General features: G+C 41.5%; 1 protein-coding gene across 1 annotated transcript in view; it reads right to left on the bottom strand.

Moving 5' to 3' along the window:
- LOC119421217 overlaps positions 1–6,655 on the bottom strand; it is an 11,924-nt gene extending 5,269 nt beyond the window's left edge. The window contains exon 1 of the mRNA XM_037688596.1: positions 6,451–6,655. The gene's annotated coding sequence lies outside the window, so the exon portion shown is untranslated. The remainder of the gene's footprint in view (positions 1–6,450) is intronic.
- Positions 6,656–14,701: the final 8,046 nt, after the last annotated feature.

Genomic DNA, 14,701 nt, shown 5'->3' with positions numbered 1-14,701 from the left:
TATATATATATATATATATATATATATATATAAAAACCTACTATTTACTACTTGTACTACTATTCCTACTTTGTGGTTTTTCACTTGTCGCGGGGCTTCCGGGTACAGATCCCCCGCGATAAACGAGGGACTACTGTACTCTAACGTCAGTCAAAAGAACTACACTACCCAGAATTCCAGCCACTGCTTTCTGCCGAAATGCAGGGAAAGTTTTGCAACACAAAGTCAGAAGTAATGATCTATCCTTTAAGCGCACAGAACTGGCAGGTAAGTTGCAAATAATCCTGAAGCTCAGTTATGAATGCACACATCAACCTGGACGAGGCGGTGGGCTTCGTCGCTGCAGGGCAGGTCTGCAGAACCAGAACAGAGCCCGACTGGAACTGAGCTGCTGTTCTTCTGGCGAGTAAAATTTTGCAGTACTGTACAGTACATATACTGTATGCATGTTGTTGAAATGATGTTGATTTAAGAGTTTAGAACATTGCAAGAGTGTGGGAATGGTTTATGAAGCCTTAAAATATATAAAAATACTAAAATAAATATAGCATTCTTACTTCGTGCTTTTTTACCTATCGTGGTGGTGTGTGGAGCGTAACCCCCGCGATAATCGAGGGACTACTGTAATTATTTTTAGCAACAACTGCAAGGCAAACTTTTTTTTTAAATTAACACTGAATCAATGAATTTGGTTCTGAACGGTCTCAACGTCCTTCGTGTCGATGTTCATGTGTCGTCTGTGAAAACTCTGTTCTGGGTTCAAAATGCAGATAACTTAACGTTATGTTTATATCTTTAAGTTTAAGAACAACGTGCACGTAGCTACCTGACGTTAGCCAAGTTTACCTACTAATTACAAACAACTTTGGGATCAGTCAGGGCTGTTTTTTAAACTACTTACACCCCTCCCTGTTCATTTCCTGTGACATGATTATTTTGGCAGAAAAATGAAAGAATTTTTATATAGTTGTTAAATTTTTACATGTAATTTGCATTTTGTGCCTTCATTTAAATTAACATTTACCATTAATATAGTCTCTTGTGCCCTTATAACCAGTAGTACTTTTATTAATTTGATTACTTATGTCTTCTACACTGGTTTTGATCTAACAAAAGGCGTTAGTTAAAATTAACCAGACTTTAACTAAAACCAGACTTATGCAATAAGTTTAACCTTAACCAATTTTTGAGACATTGCAAGTATAAATAACTAGTAAGAAAGAATTTGATTTATCAAGGTAAAAAAAAAAATAAAAAATTGAAAAATTAAGCAATTTTACTAATAATTTCAGTAAAAATTGGTAGACATTTAGCGCATATATTCAAGTATGAGTTAGCCGTTTACATTGAGGTTAATTTAATTAAGAAATATTTTGTTAAAATTCACCCAAGTGACATAATTGTGAATTGTGGCACTGATTTTATTAGTTACATTTTAATGGTTTGTTTTTAAACTAACGAGACAGATTTGTGAAGCACCCAAACGCATCCCAGAGGACGGACGGACGGACGGACGGACGGACGGACGGACGGACGGACGGACAGACAGACAGACAGACGGGTCTACAGCAGGTTGTAGTTCAGTCAAACTGCAGCAGGAGCAGCGCCTCTTCTCCACGCTCCATTTGCCACAATGACACGCATCATTTGCCTGCGGGGCTGAACGACGACCACAACCTCTGGCTCACACCCAAACTTTCTCAATAAACTCCTACAAGTCGACCTGAACCAAGCCTCCGCTCTTATCGTCATCCTATGCCCCGTAGCCTGATATGTATGGCATTCTTTGAAACGAGGAAAAAGAAAGAATACCCCGAAACCAGGGAGCGGTGCCAAAACAACTCGTCCACCTCATGGAGCAAAAATCCATGCATAAACAGAGCAAACAGACTAAACTCTGACATGGACTGGGAGGCCTCATTAACTGCAGGGATCCAATTGTTTTGTTCCAGAGCTTGAGATGACTGCAGAATAATTCAGCAGCTCTGAGGGTTTTTTTTGTGCCTTTCAGATGTTCAGAAACAGAAGAAGTTGCAACTTGTCCCCAAGCATTCCTGCTTTCAGCCTGTGGTTTAAGCCTCTCGCCATTTTGCTCTTTTTAAAAAACTACACTTTCTGAAATAATCTCAAGATACTCATTGCAATGTAAATTTTGATGCATCAGTATGTAAATATTCTCAGGTTTGTTTAGTAAAGGAAGCAGAGACGAGTGCTTTGTTTACATTGAGTGCATACCCTCATTCCAGAATGAGATATGAATACATCTGGAAAAATGAACCATTTCACTTTTACCTGTTTGAGTTCATAGTTTGCAACAAGGACCTTTAAAGGCTGTAAAAGTTTTTGGAGTGGTAGAGAAGTAAGTTAAACTGGTACAGCACATGTATGAGGACAGCAGGACAGTGGTGAGATGTGCTGTAGGAGTGACAGCTTCAAGGTGGAGGTGGGAGTGCATCAAGGATCGGCTCTGAGCCCCTTCTTGTTTGCTCTGGTGATGGACCGACTAACAGATGAGGTCAGGCAGGAATCCCCGTGAACTATGATGTTTGCAGATGACATTGTGATCTGTAGTGAGAACAGGGAACAGGTGGAAGAGAACTTGGAGAGGTGGAGGTATGCACCTGAAAGAAGAGGAATGAAAGTCAGCCGTAGTAAGACAGAGTAGATGTGTGTGAATGAGAGGGAGGAGGTGGAACAGTGAGGCTACAAGGAGCAGAGGTCACAAAGGTGCTGGACTTCAAGGACTTGGGGTCCACTGTCCAGGGAAATGGAGAGTGTGGTAAAGAGGTGAAGAAGAGAGTTCAGGCAGGATGGAGTGGATGGAGAAAAGTTTCAGGAGTGATTTGTGACAAAAGGGTGTCAGCAAAGGTCAAAGGAAAAGTTTACAAGACAGTTGTGAGACCAGCTGTGGTGTATGGTCTGGAGACAGAGACATGGACAAAAAGACAGGAGACAGAACCGGAAGTGTCAGAAATGAAGATAAAGAACAGGGGTGTCAAACTCATTTACAAAAGGGGGCCAAAATTAAAACCTTTTTCAAACTAAGGGCCAATTTCTGAAACGACATCAACTCAAATCAGAACCCCAGCATCTTTTCTTGGTCACAGATTCCTCAACAAGAGTTATATTGTTCTCATTTGATGTTCTCTGTTGTGCTTTTGACACCATAATAAAAAATTACTGAAAAAAAAAAAAATAATCAAGCGATAGAAGTATTTTCAATTTCACATATCATCTTGGAGGCCAGATAAGATGTCGACGAGGGCCACATTTGGCCCCCGGGCCTTGCATTTGACACGTATAAGGTAACTCATCTCTTGAAAACGAGTTCCCGTGGCTCAATGAGACTACCTGGATAAATAAAGGGTAAATAAAAAAAATAAATAAAATGAGGTTCTCCTTAGGAGTGACAAGGATGGACAAGATTAGGAATGAGATCATCAGAGGTACAGCACAGGTTGAACAACTGGGAGATAAAGTTAGAGAGGACAGACTGAGATGGTTTGGACATGTCCAGAGGAGGGACAGTGGGTATACTGGTAGAAGGATGTTAGAAATGCAGCTGCCAGGAAAAAGACAGAGGAGATAATATGGATGCAGTTAGAGAGGACATGGAGGTAGTTGGAGTGAGGACAGAGGATGCAGAAGACAGAGATGGTGGAGGATGACTCTCTGTGGAGACCCCTGAAGAGGGAAAAGTTGAAAGGAGAAGAAGAAGAAGAAGGAGAAAGGCTATAAAGGTTATTTTGTTGCAAATGATTCATCTGCAGTTTGACTCCACTTCTGGTCAAATCAAGTCTTTTGTTTCTCAAAACATCTCAAGTATGTAAAAACTAAAGTACCTTGGGTTCAGTTAAACGTGTTAGTTTTGGTTTGTTACACAAAAGGTCCCAAGACAATTTAAGGTTTTATTTACTTTTTCTTTTTGCGGTGACAGAAAGCAGATGCTACTTTTCAGTATTGTTCGCCACTTTAAAACTTTATAAAAACACATTTACAAAGCTCCTTTGATTCAGAGGCCCTTCTTAAAATACGTAACAGGAAAAACTGGAGCGTATAAACAAAGGAGGAAGGTATTTATAACGTAAATTTAGCACCTGATGGACCATCCCGACCTCCGTTTGGTTGTGCGTGTGAACTACACGGCTCCAGTCCAGATAAGGAGGAGAGACTGAGCGGTTTGGACAAAGACACAGACGCCATGAAGCCGCTGCACACCTGGCAGCAGCTACTGTGCCATTAGCCTGTTTACAAAGTAATCCCCGCTCTCATGCGTGGCTAACGTCAGGCATGTCAATATGACGAAGTGATAATATGGTGTGTGTGTGTGTGTGTTAGTGTGCCCCGGCCCGATCCTGCTCCTTTGAAGTAGTTTAACCCACAGAGCTGCAGGAGTGGAAGATGGCTGGAGGCGGCTTGTTTGCTCCCTCAAGTTGCACGTTGTTTTGGTTCGGCTGAGGTTGTGTAAGATGGAAAAACATGCAGGTAAATGTTTGTTCTCCACTTTAATTCTCTCTGTTGGGGAGGGGGGCTGAAATGAGATCATTTACTTGCTGTCCTGCAGACAAACAGCCCATTAATTCCAGGTCTGCAATTGTTTTATGAAGATTCTCATTACAAAGAGCCCGAGACACTTGTGATGAAGTCCAGCGCTCAGTTTTAATTCAAGATGTCCGCCAGAGCCACCCCAACGTCCGTCAGCTTTACCTTTACACCAAGGTATTTCTGAAAGTTTCATCAGGACCTGTTTAACTGATGATGAGGTCATTTAGTTAACGGACAGAGGTGTGGAGCCCTCGGAGGATGTGTTGAGGATGACCCTCAGCTACTACCACGCCACACTCCAGCTCGAAACGTGTAAAATCGCCTGAGCTGGAGAAAATTTGGTTTCACAAGTTAGTTGGCTGCGGCGGCCATCTTTAATTGGTTTAATTGCTAAACCTAATCAGACCCAGCGGCTGTTTTCTGTACGTTTTGTTTGAATCCCTCCAGCAGGTTCATGAGATATTTTGCTAACAGAGAACAGACGCAGATTAGATAAAGGTTAGGTTTTAAAAACAGATCTGGCAAACTCAGACTGTGTGTGATCTACCTGCACCCTGTGTGTGTGTGTGTGATCTACCTGTCCTGCACCCTGTGTGTGATTTACTTGCTTCCTGTCTGTGTGTGATCTACCTGCTTCTTGTGTGTGTGATCTACCTGCTTCTTGTGTGTGTGATCTACCTGCACCCTGTGCATGTGTGTGTGAGAGAGCGAGAGAGAAATAGATCTACCTGCGCCCTGTGTGTGCGATCTACCTGAACCTTGTGTGTGTGTGTGAGATCTACCTGCACCCTGTGTGTGATCTACTTTCTTCCCGTCTGTGTGTGATCTACCTGCACCCTGTGCATGTGTGTGTGTGAGAGAGAGAAAGAGATCTACATGCACCCTGTGTGTGTGATCTACTTGCTTCCTGTCTGTGTGTGATCTACCTGCTTCTTGTGTGTGTGAGATCTACCTGCACTCTGTGTGTGTGATCTAAGTTTCCTGTGTGTGTGTGTGTGTGATCTAACCGTTTCCTGTGTGTGTGATCCAACTGTTTCTTGTGTGTGTGATCTACCTGCACCCTGTGCATGTGTGTGTGAGAGCGCGAGAGAGATCTACCTGCGCCCTGTGTGTGCGATCTACCTGCACCTTGCGTGTGTGTGAGATCTACCTGCACCCTGTGCGTGATCTACTTTCTTCCTGTCTGTGTGTGATCTACCTGCTTCTTGTGTGTGTGTTATCTACCTGCACCCTGTGCATGTGTGAGAGAGATCTACCTGCACCCTGTGTGTGATCTACTTGCTTCCTGTCTGTGTGTGATCTACCTGCTTCTTGTGTGTGAGATATACCTGCACTCTGTGTGTGTGATCTGTTTCTTGTGTGTGTGTGTGTGATCTACCTGCACCCTGTGTGTGTGATCTAAGTTTCCTGTGTGTGTGTGTGTGTATGATCTACCTGCACCCTGTGTGTGTGATCTAACTGTTTCTTGTGTGTGTGGTCTGTTTCCTGTGTGTGTGATCCAACTGTTTCTTGTGTGTGTGTGTGATCTACCTGCATGTTTTTAATGGTGGCTCTCGTCTCACCTGAGAGGAGGCCAAGGAAAACAAAATACCAAACAACCTCCAAGTGCAGGGCTACAAAGTAAAATACAAAATGAAATGTCACCATCCAAGACACACGTGCCTACAAGATCCTTCACAAGCGGTTCAAGCTGCATTAATAATTCATTAAAAAACTCTGTGAAAGAATGAACCCAAGTCTGACTATAATTTAAATTATTACAAAATAAGAGTTTGACGCTAATTAAGTAATTTTGTGGTTGATTTTTCGTTTATTTACGTTTAAAAAGGAACCAACCCGTATGTGTGTGAACTGTGAAAGAGTATTATTCACAGTTTTAGGCCTTCAGGTGGTTGAAAGTCGTACCGTTTAGGTGAGATCCGGACCCCGCGTCCTTCCAGCTGACACCACATTGATTCTAGAGTCAGGTCGCCCGTCGCTCAGACGCTGTCCATGTCAAATACACAGGAAAAATGTCGAAAAACACGTTCACACGGCAACAGTGTTAGTACTTGCACACATTTCTTTCTCCTTTTAGAAATCCGTGACATTGCATGTGCCAACAATCACCGACGAGGAGGGAAAAAAAAAAAAATATATAGAAAACTTTCTCCTGTCCAGTGAGCGAGCGCTTTATCTGGACGAAAGAACTGCGGCCAAGAAATATAAAATAAAATGTCAGCAAAATTCAAAATATTCCACGAGCTGGTACTCCTCCGAGGAGAGTGCGTTTCGGTTCAAACGTGCGAGCGAGTGAAGCGGCGGCGAAGTTCGCTAAATGTTTTATGGACTCAACTCCGCCTGAAACGCACGAAGTTGTGCCGCAAGCTAGCTCGAGTTAGCCGAACCACTTCCTAGTAAGATTTTCAAAATAAAACTTCTTCGATAAGTCTGACGCTGGATGGCTCGATGAAGGCGACGCGATGCTTTTATTGCAAAATTAGAAAACTGCCGCTTCCGGGGCTAGCTCTTGTTAGCATACGCGGGTTTGACTCGGCAAACTTCGTTCGTTGGTCCTGAGAAGCGCAAAGACGATGCAGCTAAGGAAATATGCATTAAACGAGTAAAATTACATAGCAAATAATTACCCGGTATAAAGAAGCGCATAATGTTAATCATCTGTCTGGACATTTGTTAGTAAAATTAGCAAAAGTTCGCATTTATGCTGCCAAGAATAACAGCATTCATAATTTGACTTTTTTTTTTTTAAAGCAGGAAAACTGTCAACACTGTTCTGGCCTGTATTCAAGAACTGTTTTGTTTATCACAGTCTAGCTTCAGTTATTCCAAACCAGCTGTAATGATTAATGTAAAGTTGTGCTGTTCAACTGCAAAGAGATGCAACTTGACTCCTGGAAGAATCAGCCTTGAGTTTAAAGCTAAATTCAAGCCAGACTGCTGCAGATTGCTTCCTGATTGCTCGGCCCAGGTATGGAGATTGAAGCATGTGGCAAACATGTGACGTTGGAGGTTTTACAGGCACGGACAAATATAAATAATGTCTGAAAACAGACATATTTGATCCTGTGAAAGACTTGACGTTTATTGTAAGTTCATAGTTCTATATGTTCGTTTTGACAGGGGTGGCCTTGAAAGTTTTGAGGCCCTGGGCGGTATCGGCCCCCCCCCCCCCCCATTAAGGTAGCATCTCACCACACAGCATTTTTTGAGCAGTTAATTTTTGAAAATTGCAAATTATTTTCATTTACACAACTTTAAAAATCTGTATTCCAGGCCAGAGCTTTCCAAAATTTTAAACGTCTGACCCCCCAAAATGCCATGGACTTGTGACCCCAAATATTTTTGGCTTTGGCTGTACAACACAAACAACAATTTTCCTATTTATGTCTAGTCTTTATTGTTTGTAACAATTATAATTGAATTATGCTAATAGGAATAATTTTAAAGTTTGGTTTGATTTAGATCAGGACCCAAAACTTAGTGTTTTGTGACTCACAGCGATAGTTTTGTGACTATGACCCCAATTTTTTGGAACCACTGTTCTAGGCTGTGCACATTATTTCATTGCCCACCCCCACCCACATCATACCTGCCTCAGCCCGCTTTGTACCCACCTTGGCAGCCACTCCTGGGTTTACGATGTAATCCACTGGAGTACACTTCTGAAATAAAAATCGTCCAATTCGGATCATTTTTCAACATTTAATATTTGTCGTTGAGTTTGTATCTTATTCAGGCTGTAGTCTCTGATGTTTTTCTGTCAGAGGAGAGCGCCGGTGCAGGAGTCAAAACACAGCTGTCTAGCTCTTGAGACGGGTTTAACATTTTCTGACGGTTTTAAGAGAACATTTTGTTTTGAACATGTTTAAAATTTCAAGGACAAGACTGCAAGCTTATTTGACTCACACATCAAAACCAGTAAAACCACAAACATTCAGAGACATTTTGCCATTCACCATTAGTCACCAGTAGTTAAAGCAGTGAGATACAACCTTAGGGCAGAATATTTGAATATTTACAATATGCTGGTTTTGTATGATTCATGGCCATGAACAACTTAATTGGGCACGGCAGGCAAAATTTCAGAAAATCTACCTGTTTGTTTTTAAATTTCAAGGGATGTGGCGTAGACTGAAATGCTAGCTGCGGCTGGATAATCTGACAAACTATCAAATGAAAGAAACTTGAGCTGTAAAGCTGCAGTTTGTTTCCATGTTGTGATTGGCTGGCCTGAATAAGGTCTCGTTCCAGATGTAAACAGCCATAGATATATATTTTCTCTAGCTTTTATTATGTCACTTAGAAGCTATTTGGTTGTAAAAGCACAACTATTTATTGGCACTGCAGGCAAATTTTGTGCATTTTATTGTATTTCAACACATTTTAACTTACTGTAGTTCTGCAGTTTGTTTCATGACGTTTCTGTTTCATGCATTTCTCCTTTCAGATATTATCTGTGTTGCAGCGTCATTAAAAAGAAATTCATAAAGTAAGAAACAAGATTCACACATTTTTCTCTCTCATTTGGATAGTTACTGTGACCTTAAAAAAAAAAAAAAAATGTAAGCAAAGTTTTTGAATGGCTGTCAACTCACGTGTGTTTGTTTACCTACAAAAACAGCCAAAGTGACTGAAAACCGGTCGAAAACAGAGACGTTCTTGGAAAAGCGATCAGGTTGGTAAAGTGTGCAGATCAAAGGACGGGCCAGGCCGAAACAGTAAGTGTACAAGTCTTTATTAAAATATGTTTTAGTCACCTTGAAATTGTGTGAGATTTTGCCGTGGGTAGTACATATAAAAGTACATATAAAGTATAAAAGTACATATAAAATAAAAATACATTAAAGTAAAAGAAAAAGCAACCATTGACTGATGACACCAAGTTTTTTGAAGGCCTGAGCTCCGCCGTCTGCCTGATTCTCGATGTTTATTCTTGACCGTTGTCTCTCTCCATCTTTCTCTTTTGCTTTGCGTTTAGCTACAGACTGACTTTTATATTTTCACCTAAATTGTATCTATGAGGTTGATCACGGCCAGCCAGATGTAGGTCAGTCATGTGACTCAAGCTTCCGTGTTTTTTGTTCGATTCAGTGCTTTGTTTACATCGACTTGCTTGAAATCCCGCAGTGGTTTTAAGAAGAAGTCGGTGCAACACAGACGTGCACTTTCCTGCAGTGTAGCCGGGATAAAAGCGGACATCTCAACTTTAAAGGTAAAAGGTTTCGAAACAGGAGCTGGTGACTCACTGATCAGTGCACCCATGAGTCTTTTGGGGGAAAGTCAGAACAGGAGACAAGGAAGAGGTCTTTGGGGGACAAACATGCAGAGCGGCAGACAGTTCAACGGGTCCTCGGCGCAGCACAAACCAGACAAGGGTTTGTGCTATTGACCTGCAAGAATAGCCCGTCCACGAAGCCTCCCCACCTTGAATGGCCTTGTTGAAAAGGAGAGCCATAAACTGGATGATGAGCAGAGAGGGAAAGAGACTCTGCCTCCCCCTTTTTCCTCTCACTCTCTCACATGCTATCTCTTTCTTTCCTTTACCAAGTAGTGGTTTCCATCTCACCAAACCCCCTTTTCCCTTGAATGTTTAAAAAGATGAAAGGATAAGGAGAAGAATGGAGACAAAAGAGTGCCGGCTTGTGTTACAACCCTGCCCCTGAGAGACTGCTCATGAAAGCGTTTAGGGATGGGAGAGATAGGGACCAGAGAGGAGACGCAGAAAGAGACGATGGGGGGAGACCATGAAAAGAGGGTTTTTCAAACCGCTAAAACGGGTCACTTCTGTATAGAGAGACAGACTAAAAGTGCAGTCTTCACTCAGGGACGGAGACATTTAACACTGTCAGGACTCTCAGGTAGAAGGAAGCGTTGATATACTTGCACTCGATGACTGATTGCGCAAACACACACTCTCTCTGTCTCACGCTGCCGTCACTTCGAAAACTCTTTTGCAAGCTTGTCTTCAACACAAACACAAACATGCACTCCCTGTTGTGTCCCTTGCGGTATTCCTCCCTCTTGGCATTTACCGTCAGTCACTGGAAATCTTTGCAGCCCTCCACCCATTCTCTCCAGCTCCTTCTCTGCCTGAACTTGCCCCCGCGCGTACTTCAATAATTCCACCTCTGGGCGCATCAGTAAAGGTTCGAGTGAGAGACGAGAAAAGCCGGAGAAAGTTGTTGGCCGAGTGCGGACATGAGTGACGGTCAGTTAAAAAGGACAATTAGAAGGGGTGGGGTGTGTTTTCTTAACCTGACACCTTTCTAATTTCTTCCAAGTTAAACCATTTTACAATCAACAAGATCAAGGGCTTTTAAAAAAAAAAGATCTTTACAGAACGAGTTATACCTCCTGCTGTCACTGACGCATCACATTTAAAGGTTTCCTTAACCCTCAAGTAATCGAAAGTCTTCACAGTTAGGTCTTTAGCAGGTCATTACAAATAATAAAATCTGCACTTTTTTTTGTTTTCCTAAACCTCAACACATTTATGAGTTATAAAAATAGCCACATCAGGCATATTTTAATTGTTAAGGCCAGTCTACATTTTTGTAGCGAGGTGAACTGTGCTTAGAAACCCAAGTTCACTGGTTAGTACAATGTAAGCTTCAAATTATTTAGATTTTTAAGCATACCGAACATTTCCAAATTCCTCTGATGCTTATATTTGAATAAATGAACAACAAACTTTGGACAACAGTTTGTATTAAAAACATGTTATAGAATTTATAAAGCAGTATCAAAGCAAAGTGATGCATATCGATAGATTATTGCGGACACGTTTAACTGCCGTTTAACGTATCGATGACACGTGCCTAATGTTATGTCATGTATCATTGGGCACTTTTAAATGGGTATACTGACTTGCTTAAGCTTTTTCTAGTGGGTATACTCCGTATACCCGAGTATCACGTAGACTACACCACTGGTTAAGGCCTAGAATTCTTTTGAAGGAATGCATATCGCCCGCCACCGTTCATGCAGGAGTTTTGGAGATCGTCTCATGTTGAGAAATGAAAGTGTTGTAGCCGTTTTGGTCACACCTTGAAATCATTATGTGCAACCTCATGCAGTAATGCGACTGGTCACGCTCTGTTGAGGACGACTCTCGGCTACTACCACATCACATTTTTTTGCTCAGTGTAAAATTTACTCTGCTGTAGCCATTTCTGTGTTGGCTTGTGGCTATACCAATTTGGATTGGCTCCGAACGTTAGTCAGATCAGTTATAGATGTGCAAACACTGTTTACCTTTCGAAACGTTTCATTAAAAATATATTCAGCCGTTCATAAGATATTTTGCTAACAGACAGACGTTGACTCCAATAGAAAAGGCTTAAGTTTTTTTTTTTTTTTTGCAAAGATCTTGTGCAATGATTAGCACATGGAGTGTGTGTTGTAAAAGGTTCTCAACTACGGCAAAATGAAATTTTTTGTTTGAGTTGTGACCATTTTTGAGTTTTCTACGCTCAGTTGGCTGTGGCGGCCATCTTGATTTGGGTCAACTCCAAAAGTGATCAGTTCTTGATGTGTATGCAGTGATTACCATACGAGTGTTTCGTTAAAAATCTCACCGTGGGTGGTAATATTCTGACAGACACACAGCATACGCATCATGGCTCTGTCCTCGTCTTTCAACAGTGGACAATAACAACACCTGAGTTTCACCAGGACAACCTCGTTGATTCACCTTTTGGATCGTCTTCAAACGCCCCTTATTGAAAACGAAAAACACCCACAAGCATTTTAAAGTTTCCAGATGTCACTTTTCCACCCGTCGGCCCCTCTCCTGAAATGTTTCCCACCCGTCCTGCTGTCATCCATCAACTTGTTGCTTTAGCGCCGGACACCTTCCTTCATATGAAACTTGGATCTGAGCGTAATTGGAAGGCAGTTATGGTGATTATTGCAAAAAAGCTGAGCTGAACTGTCAGTCTGTCCACAATGGATCATTTCCAAGGAAAAGTTCGTCATCATTTGATTTTCCATCTTTACACCTATTTTTCACTGCCGAAAGTGAAAGGGCGATAATGTTTTGGCTGTGTGAGTGATCGTTTGTAGCATTAGCAAAAATATCTCATGAATCACTGAACACACTTTTTTATAGTAGTCATTGAGTTCACAACTGATTTACCTTTCAATTCAGCACAATTCAAGATGGCCGCCACAGCCTTTGGGAAAGAAGAAGCTAAAGTTTGGTGTGGTAGTAGCTGAGCATCGTCCCCAGTGCACACTTTGCAACACAGTTGAAAGCTAAAACTTAGAAACCTAGAGCTAAAATTACTAAAGCAATTGCTAAAAGCTAAATTTAGCAAAACCATATTTAAAAGTTAAATGTAGCAAAACTGTAGCTAACAGCTAAATGATGGCAAAAGCATAGCTAAAAACAAAAGTAAGCAATACTGCAGCTAAAAGCAAAACTGAGAAGAATGGTTGCTAAAAGCTAAATGTAACAAAACCATAACTAAAAGCTAAATGTTGCAAAACTGTAGCAGTAAAACCATAGCTAAAATATAAATTTAGCAACAACAAAAATGCCAAAAGCAAAAATACAGCTAAACTGTTGATTAAAACCTTGACATGAGATTGTGTATAATGTTGTTTCCAGGGTTCAACCTAATAGCTAGAACTTTATTCCTCAAAATAAAATATTCTTAAACTAAAACAGAGGCATGAGAGGTTGCAGGCGACATGCATTCCTTCTGGGAATAATAGGACTTTAAGTATTTTTTACTTTTTCTCTCCTATTTTTCATTTTTGGTCATTTTCCTTCTTCTCAACGTTGCTTTCCACCTTCACAAAAGTCCGTCTCGTCCACCTTTTCACCTGGAAAACGCGTCTCTGCAGTGAAACCTGCCACCATGACCACATGCACTCTGAGGTAGAGCTGCATGTGTTTCCAATTTCAGACGTAATGCTGCTCCCCGCGCAATCCGACCCAATTAGCCAGAGCCTCCTGGAAATGCCCCAGCCGCCAGCACTGGTGGCAAAGAGGTAAAAGGTCAAAGGTGAGGTCGCTCATCGGAGTGGATCAGACTCGCTGATGAATGCATCACCTCCTGTCTGTCTCCGTCTGTCTTCATGGCTCTCCGTTTATCTTAGACATCTTCGGCTGTAGAACTTGTAGCTGCTGTTCGGCTCGACCGGAGACGAGTTTGGCACAGGTGTGAAAAGTGCTGAAGGACTTTGCTGAAAGTTGTTGAAAAAAGAATTATTAAAGTTACAACATGCAGAACAGAAGTAAAAATTGCTAGCTACAACTAGCAATACAGTTCTGAAAAGGTAAATGTACCAAAACGGTATTGAAAAGCATAACTGTAGCTAAAAGTTTACCCAAGTAAAATTATATGTGTTAAATGTAGCAAAATCATAGATATAAGCTTAAATTAGCAAACTTGTAACTCAAAACTACAAAATAGCAAAACCATAGTTAAGTCTAATTTAGCAAGACAGTAGCCGAATGCTGAAAGAAGCAGAAAACGGCTAAAACGGAACAAATATTTCAGAAAACAATGCTTTTGATGACATTGAAAACATCTCAGTGTATTTCTGTGGGGAAAATCTTTGTACATATAGTTAATTAATTCACAAACCAAAAAAAGAAACCTCTAAAAGTCGGGTGTAGTTTTACGGATCGAGCCGAACTCTTTGATGTGTGAATTGTTTAAAAAAATCACATTCAGAAGAAGTCTGATTACATAAAACACTAAAAGTAATAGTGTTTTTGCTGACTCGGCGTTCACGGTTGCAGAACCTTTCACAGCTTCCTAAAGGTCAATGAGGAAAAGTGGCGCGCTGGAATCCGGAGCCAAACAACACGCAAACACAAACAACGCACGTGCACGCTGAGCCAAGTATGCACACCCATAGAGACATTCTGCAGCTCTGACAAACAAACAACACATGTGCCTACAAGTCTTTCCTGCACAAAACTGAAATTAGAGTTTGGAATGTTCACCTTCGGGAAGAAGAGGGAGTTTGACCATCATTGGGAGAACTTCGGTGATTCTGCCCAATGTCTAATCAGAAACAGGTTCTGACCCGATCCAGCTCTGTTTGTCGGGACTGTTTTGTTAGGTGCGATGCTCTGGTTTAATGAAACGGCGTCAGACGCAGCGTGCGCGCACTCTGCTCGTCGTCTTGTTTACATCGT

Source organism: Nematolebias whitei, chromosome 15 (assembly GCF_014905685.2).
Source record: "Nematolebias whitei isolate Nwh7 chromosome 15, NemWhi1, whole genome shotgun sequence".
Classification (NCBI taxonomy): Eukaryota; Metazoa; Chordata; class Actinopteri; order Cyprinodontiformes; family Rivulidae; genus Nematolebias; species Nematolebias whitei.
Note: the sequence above shows the minus strand (reverse complement) of the source record. Positions and strands in the feature narration are given on the sequence as shown.